Source organism: Phalaenopsis equestris, unplaced genomic scaffold (assembly GCF_001263595.1).
Source record: "Phalaenopsis equestris unplaced genomic scaffold, ASM126359v1 Scaffold000002, whole genome shotgun sequence".
Lineage (NCBI taxonomy): Eukaryota > Viridiplantae > Streptophyta > Magnoliopsida > Asparagales > Orchidaceae > Phalaenopsis > Phalaenopsis equestris.
The window spans coordinates 23,403,798-23,411,751 of NW_018164444.1; positions in this window are offsets into that span (position 1 = coordinate 23,403,798).

Here is a 7,954-nt window from a genome sequence, read left to right on the forward strand (position 1 = left end):
GACAAAATTAGAAAAAGTCGTCTTAGATGGTTTGGTCACATTAAACGTCGACCATCTGATGATCCATTTAGGAGAGTAGATGTTTTAGATTCGACTTGTGTTAAGAAAGACAGAGGTAAACCTAGGAAGAGTTGGGTTTATTGCATAAAAAGTGATCTTAATTTACTAGTACTAAATGAAAATATGATAATAAATACGACGCAATGGAGAAAAAGGATTCATGTAGCCGGCCCCAGGTAGTGGGATTAAGGCTTTTTTGTTGTTGCTGTAGTAAATAGATGTATCTAAATTACCAGGTTATATAACTAATGCAAATAAATGATTAGATTGTTATAAGCGTAATTGATATAAAAAAAAAATTGCTAATGTCTAATAATTTAGTTATATTATGAATAGTTGTTTTTGTCTGTTTCTACTTATTTAAATTAATATCTAACGTAAAGTTAATGACACACGGCAAGAAATATCACGCAAAAATTTTCATTAATGTATTATATTGAAAATTATAATATCTGTACATAAAAAATATGACCGTGTGAATCTCGAGAAAATTTAACGGGTCTCAGTTACGAATACTAAAGGACAATGTATCGAGATTGTCAAAAGACAGAAATACCAAATCTAATTTGCTTCGAACGGAATTATGAGCCGAGCGAACGGAATGACAACCGAGTGAACGAATAGAAGACACTTTTCGCAGGAAAGTCGTTCATGACCTGCTCCCTTAGCTGACTCATGAATTCTTCACAAAGATGATCGAAAGGCAACCCGCGTAACACTTTCTTGATTTTATGAAAAAGGTTCATAGTCTAAGAAGAGCTGCCAGTCAGATTACAGTTACACACCCTTTGTCTGATAACCCAAGTTCACTCTAACAACAGGGGAGCCTTAGGATTCTCTCGATGACCTTTCGGCTTACCGAATGACAAGATTACTAGCCACTAAATACCTCTCTTCACATAGTATGAATACGAAATGATATCAATGTTAGTTATGAATATTAAAAAGTGTCAGAGTCTGTTACAAATATGAAAAGATGTAATGATGACTTATAATGTCTTTGTTAAAATAAGACAAATATGTAATTTTACTAAATACCCCTCGAACCGGTAAATAGGGGGCATTTCTCCAATTAAAGACTACTAAATTTAGTCTCGCAAAACTCGTGTTATTGTGCTCTTTCTATCCTTATTTTTCTTATTTGTCTAAAGTTTTCTACCTTGGGTGTGATCAACATGACATATTTAGATTCAACACAACCTAAACTTAAAATTTTAAAGATAATTTAATATTAAATAAATTTTAAATTTAATAATAGTATTTATAATAACTTGTAAAAATTTTTTAGGAGAACGAAAATTATATGTGTGTGTGTGTGTGTGATGTGTGCAAGAAAATTCATAGCTACAGAGTAGAAAATTATCGACCTAGTGTTGTACGATGATTCAACACACACTCAGAAGAGAGAAAAAAAAACTAATAATGACATAAAAAATTTTTACGTTGAAACCCCAGAAAGGGAAAAACCCACGGGGCCTAGCCTACCTGAAGAAATCCACTATAAATTAGATATTACATGTACAGTCCCTCATCCCACGGGCGGAAAAGGGTTGATCACTATTCAGAGTAACAACGTTGGTGCACGAATGAGCTTATTGTAATAAGTGAGCGGCGACCGATGACGATCGGTGGAGGCGGAAGGTGGTGGGCAACGACGGTCGGCGGTGATCGACGACGATCGACAATGATCGATGGTCATCAATGGTGATCAACAAAGGTCAGTGATAATCGACGATGGTCCGTGGTGATCAACGACAGTCGATGGTTGTCAACGAAGGTCAGCGGTGGTCAATGGTTGTTAGCGACAATTGTCAGTGGCAGGAGCGGTGCTAGGCTTAAGCTCCATCTCAAAGTTTAAGCTCTTTCTTAACCCCCCCCCCAAATTAATACAAAAATATTAACCACATTTATCGGATAGTCCAAAAAACTTCCTTCGATCAGATGATGTTTGATGAACATTTGAGTGCCTTATAGACGTAGGAATTGAGTGATCTTTGGCTCGTTGGATTCTTAATGAAACACTCGATTCAACTTCGAATTTGTAGATGTTTGACCTTCCAAATGCATTTGGATGACTTCCAAACATGGATTGAGCGCTTGCTCATTGTTGTGTTCCGAAAAATTGTGTTTAAGTGAGACTTATGAAGCAATAATTGTGAATTATCATTGTTGTGCGCCGAAAAATTTATCGTAGTTGAGTGAATATTTAATGTCTTAATGTTGCATGAAGTTCTAGCACACAAAGAATAATAAAAACGTAGCAGTAGGAGACACAAAAAAAATAGTGTAGAAAACCCTGAAAAAGGAAAAAAACCATGATGCCTTGCTTAGTCAAAGTAGTTCACCATGTGTTTGTTAGTACATATGCCCACTCTTCTCATGAATTAGAGAAAATGACATTACAAAGCTGATAATTACAAATGTTCAATAATGGTTGAACTATAGTAGTCGTAATGTTGTAATCAGTGGTTATAATAGTGATAGTTGATCACAGAGCTTGCAGTTGGAAACTGTAACAGCATTAGTTGGTCACAAAGGCCTTAGTTGGTTGTTGCACACTCAACAGTCGGGCACAAAGGTCTTGTTTGGAGGTTGTAATCTCATTAATTGACTACAAATATCATAGTTGGTGACTGTAATATCGTCAGTTGGCCATTTGTTTCATAGTTGGAAGTTGTAACAAGCCACAAAAGTTGTAATTGGTTGATGCACATGCAGTAGTTGGTCATAAAGGTCGTGGTTGGAAGGTGCATTATTGTTAGTTGGCCACATATGACTTAGTTGATAGTTGTAGCACTGGTAGTTGGCAGCATAGGTCGTAGTTAGTGAGCACAATAGTGTCAGTTGACCACAAATGTTGTAATTGGAAATTGTAATAATAATAGTCTACAAAAATTATATTTGTTGAGTATAATATCATCATTTGGTCACAAAGGCCATGATTGGAAATTTGTAATTGTAGTTGGCCACATAAGCCTTGTTTAGGGTTTGTAATAGCTTAAATTAGCCATATCGGTTGTAGTTGGTGACTACAAAAGAAATAGTTTAACATAATGGATGTAGTCGGTTGTTGGACCCCTTCCCTAAGAACAAGGGTACAGGTTTACATTGGATACCATATTTATCGACATACACCATAAAATAAAATACAAGTGCTCGGAACAACTGTGTATTCTAGCTACGATAGTCGTAAACAATGGCTGATGGTGGCATGTGGTGATGACTGTTGCGTCGAGATCGAGATATATACCAGTTGTTGTAATATATCTATAAATCAAACAGGAGAACGATAGCCGAAGCGAAAAATAGAATGAGAAAAATTCACACTAGAAAAAAACACACATATTTACGTGGTTCGGCAAATTGCTTACATCCATGGAGTTGCAGAGGATTTTACTACTTGAGGAACTTACACCAGTCGATCACCTCAACTTACAAGAGGAATCTCTCACTTTCACTTCGTTGCTCTCTCTTCTTCTCCTCTATTCTTCTCTTTCTACATCGAGATACACCGAAGAAGATAAACTTACAAGAGAAATAAACCCAATTTCTCTTCAGCCACAAACCACCAAGAAGAAGCCAAGGGAGAACAATCTTCTTCTTCTTCCTTCTGCCGCAAGGAACTACTTCTTGCACTTTCTTTCTTTCTATCCCAAGGAAACCCGAAGAACTCTTCCTCTATCCCGAGGAAACCCGAAGAAGAACTCAAAACCGTGACTCATCCTAAAATCGAAGGAGAGCCGTTGCGACGCCTTTTATTGCGAACATGAAGGGAGGTTGGCGATGTTTCACGAATATCGCAACCTCTCGCGATAGTGGAGTGGGAACAGGTGAGCGGGACTAAGCGAAACTTCACTTTGCTGCAGAAGCTAGTGCCGATTCACTAAACAGGATGAGCGGGAGCGGGATTCGCGAAACATCGCGATCGGGAGGCAGAAGCGGGAATCTGAACTGGTCTCTACACTAACAATGACTGATGGTGGTCGACGGTTGTAGAAGTCGGAAGTTATCACAGGTCTTTAATACACGTGTTATAGGTTACAACCACATTTGGCATGCATCATTTGAAAATAGTTGTTGCTAGTGGCAGGAGGTAGGCATTAGTCGACGGTGGCGACGGGCGGTGATCGACGACATTCGACAGCTACAAAGGTTCAAGGTTTTTGTTGGGTCTTCAATTTGGTGTTATACGTTATGGTTGTATGCGGTATACAACGTTAGCAAGCATGGATGGCGTACCACGGTGAATAGGGAAGGCTGACACGCGGTGGTCCAGAGTTATGAAATCTGGAAGTTATGGCCGGGTCTCTAGCCCATAATAAGCTCTAGAGTTAATACACTGCCACTCCCTAATATAAATTTATTATACATGTATTATAGATATCACATATTATACATTCTGATATGATAAGTTATCGATCTATTACAATACATCAAAAAATTAAAAATTAAGTCAAACCCTCGATTATACTTATTAGAGAATAAACTTGAATTAAGTTATCTTTATAAATGATTAAATTTATTTTAAGATTAATATAATATAAATTATTTATATATAATTCTAGGGCTGTCAAGAAAGCTCGTTGTTCCCGAACAGTTTGTGTTTGTTTCGTCAATGAGTTCGTGTTTTATTCATTTGATAAGTAAACGAGACGAACGTGAACACATTTTTTTCATTTAGTTAGTTAAACGAACCAAACACGAACAGTGATGTGTTCGTTCGTGTTCGAATCGTTATTGTTCGAAATATAAAATAATTTAATATATATATATATATATATATATAAAAAAAATATTTTATATGATATAATAAAAAATATCAGATCTCTAATGGCACTTAAAGATGTCAAACTTACTCGTCGTTCGAGAACAACTCGTGTTCGGCTTGTTCGTTAAGAAACGCCACGGAGTAATTTTGGAATAATTTTGAACAAAAGTTTATTTCAAACAAACTAAATTTCAAATGAACGGAACACGAACACAAACTCTGTTCGTTCGTGTCCGGTTCGTGGACACCCCTATATAATTCTTTATTATTTTAATTTCTTTCAGTTTTCCCGACAATTTTATTGCAATCTTATCCTACTGTGTGGACTGCGTGACTCCATCAAATAGGCAAGCCATAGTCCACGCCATTCGCCGCGCTCCAAATCTTAAAACATTAGTATTTTTTGTAATATAAGATGTATTTTATTTTTAATTAATATATCTGTACATTCGAGCAAAGAAAATAACACTGTTTCAAAGCAGACATATTAGCCAATAAATTTAATTAGACTTATAAAATGAGAACTATGCACATAATTTGACTTGTATAAATTTTAATGAAATTTGCATGCATATCACATATTTCTTATGTATTTACATATCTGATATCATATTTACATCTATAAAATATTGGCGTCATGTCACGAAAATAATACTATTTTTTATGTGACATGAAATACGAGTGATTTGCTCGTAGATATGAATGTTTAGGCATGAGATTTATGTAAATGACCCTAAAATTTAACATATTTAATTGAACGGAAAAAAAATAAATAAATTGTGATTTTAAGGAACATATCATTTCTCCCTAAGCCCTAAATCAAATTAAATCAATATTTAATTAGGAATATATTATTTATACTATATCTATTTATTTGTTTGTAAAAATTGACCTGTAGTTTTAAAAATGGAGAATTGCATGTTACTGTGCAGGTGTGATAGATTTGAAAGAAAGTTGATCTAATTTTTAATTAATTTAAAATTCTTGATAAGTTTCGAGTTAAATTAGGAGATAGTATTTTAATGTGAGCCTCTTCGGTCAATTTCGAACTATATACGACTCGTCGGAAATGTACTTGGAGTCCGTCCATTTTAACTCAAACATTTTTTTTATCTTTTATAAGAGAATTTAATGATTAAAATTTTTCGAGATCAACAGACTAGCAAAGTACTCATTATTGGAGATAGGGGATCATAATTTAGTCACATGTGGTCTACCGTTGCTTTCGGATCGAGAAAATCCTCCGTCAGACACTCCAAGTGTAAATCAGGATTTTTAGGGCTAGACTAGCGACTAGGCGCCGGACTTAAGTGTCTAGGCACCCAAATGCCCACTTGGATGGTCGAAACGAAGCCCCTAGAAGTTTGGCACGAGTTTCTGACATTTAGATGTCAGACTGGGTGTCTGGGCATCAGTCACGAGCACCTAGGTACCAAAAACAACTCAAAAACAAGCATTTTCCCGAGTCCCTGGAAAGTTGACACCACCTGGGTGGCGCCTAGGCGGTCATGACACCTAAGCACCAATCCACTTCCAGAACATGATTTTTCATGATTTTGATGTTGATTTGAAATTGATGTACATCTCATGAGAGGAGGCAACATCAATCATAAGCTCCAGAATCATCGAAGGAAAATTGTCATTTGGGTAGGATTTATTCAGGTCCCGAAAGTCGATGCAAACCCATATTTGTCCTTTCATCTTTTGAGCAGGTACGATGTTTGAGAGTCATGCAGGGTAGGTAAATTTTCTAGTAAAGTTAGTCTCGATGAACTTTTTGGTCTATCCAATGACCATTTGCTCTATTTCAGGATGCATCCTCCAAGGTGTTTGTTTAACAAGAACCACATTCAAATCAAAGGATAAATGATGTGCAACTACCTCTGGAGCTAAATCGGGCAACTCGGCATTACTGCAAGCAATACAACCGTGAAACTCTTTCACGATTTCCACAATCTTAACTGTTATAGAATCCAATCAGAGCTTGCTAATATAAGTCGAACGAGGATCATCAACCGTACCTAGGTTGATCTCGGTTTCTCTCCTCCATGGGGGCGGATTTGACATTGTCTTGATATAGATTGTCATAGGCTTTTCCTGCAGGTGGATCACCCTCCTACTATTGTTTGGAGGTCCCCCTTGAGGGGAGTTAGAGTGTTCCTTGTCGTGTTGTCTCTTCTCTTGAAATTGAGGCCACCCTAAGTACTTCTATCAACCATCTTGACATCTGGTTTGTGAACTGAGTTCTTAAATGTTGTAGGCCTTGTTGAACGAACTCGTTCATAAACTTTCGGTGTATGTTGCTTCTTCTTAGTTCCTCTGACTGGACTCTCCTTGTTGTTGTTATTGGGCTCCTTTTCTTGTTGATGACATATTTCTACACTCATCGCACTTTAAATGATGTTAATTCCAAAAATGTCAGGGAAACACACCCGAAGGAATAGAACGTTCTGCTTAGAAGTGATGAGAGAGAGAGAGAGAGAGCACGATAGGGTACAATAAAAGAGAGTGTCATTTATTCATGACATGGACTCCTTTTTATAGGTATAAAACCCAACATTATAAAAGTACATTTTAACCCCCCACATTATTAAATTTTTAGGGCGTTTTTTTGGTAATTATACAGTTATTTGTATATAATAAGACTGGTGATTGAATCGATCGATGAGAGTTGTGGATCGTGTGGTAAGCTTTTATTCGATCGATATGTAATCCGAATGAGAGACTTTTGTCGATCGTCATGAGAACTGATTTTTGACCTACAAAAGATCTTCATAGATCGTTTGGACAAGACGTCTCCCCCACCAACATCTAGTTCAAGACGGTCGTCAACAGCTATGCCTGATCGTCGATGTCATCCTCTTGAGCCGTTTATCTGCCTTGAGATTTGTGCTGACATATCTCTATATGCACAAAAATAATCCAAAACATCTTAAAATTCTTACTTTTTATTTATTATTAATTAATATGCCACATATTGAAGAACAACCCCCTTCAACCGGGTCAATGGTTTAAAGAACTTCATACAAGCTTCAGTTGCCGAATAATTACAAATGGAATTCAAAGCTGGACTGTAGCATAGTGTCACAGACAAATAGTCCCACATCGGCTAGGTGTAGGGCCGAA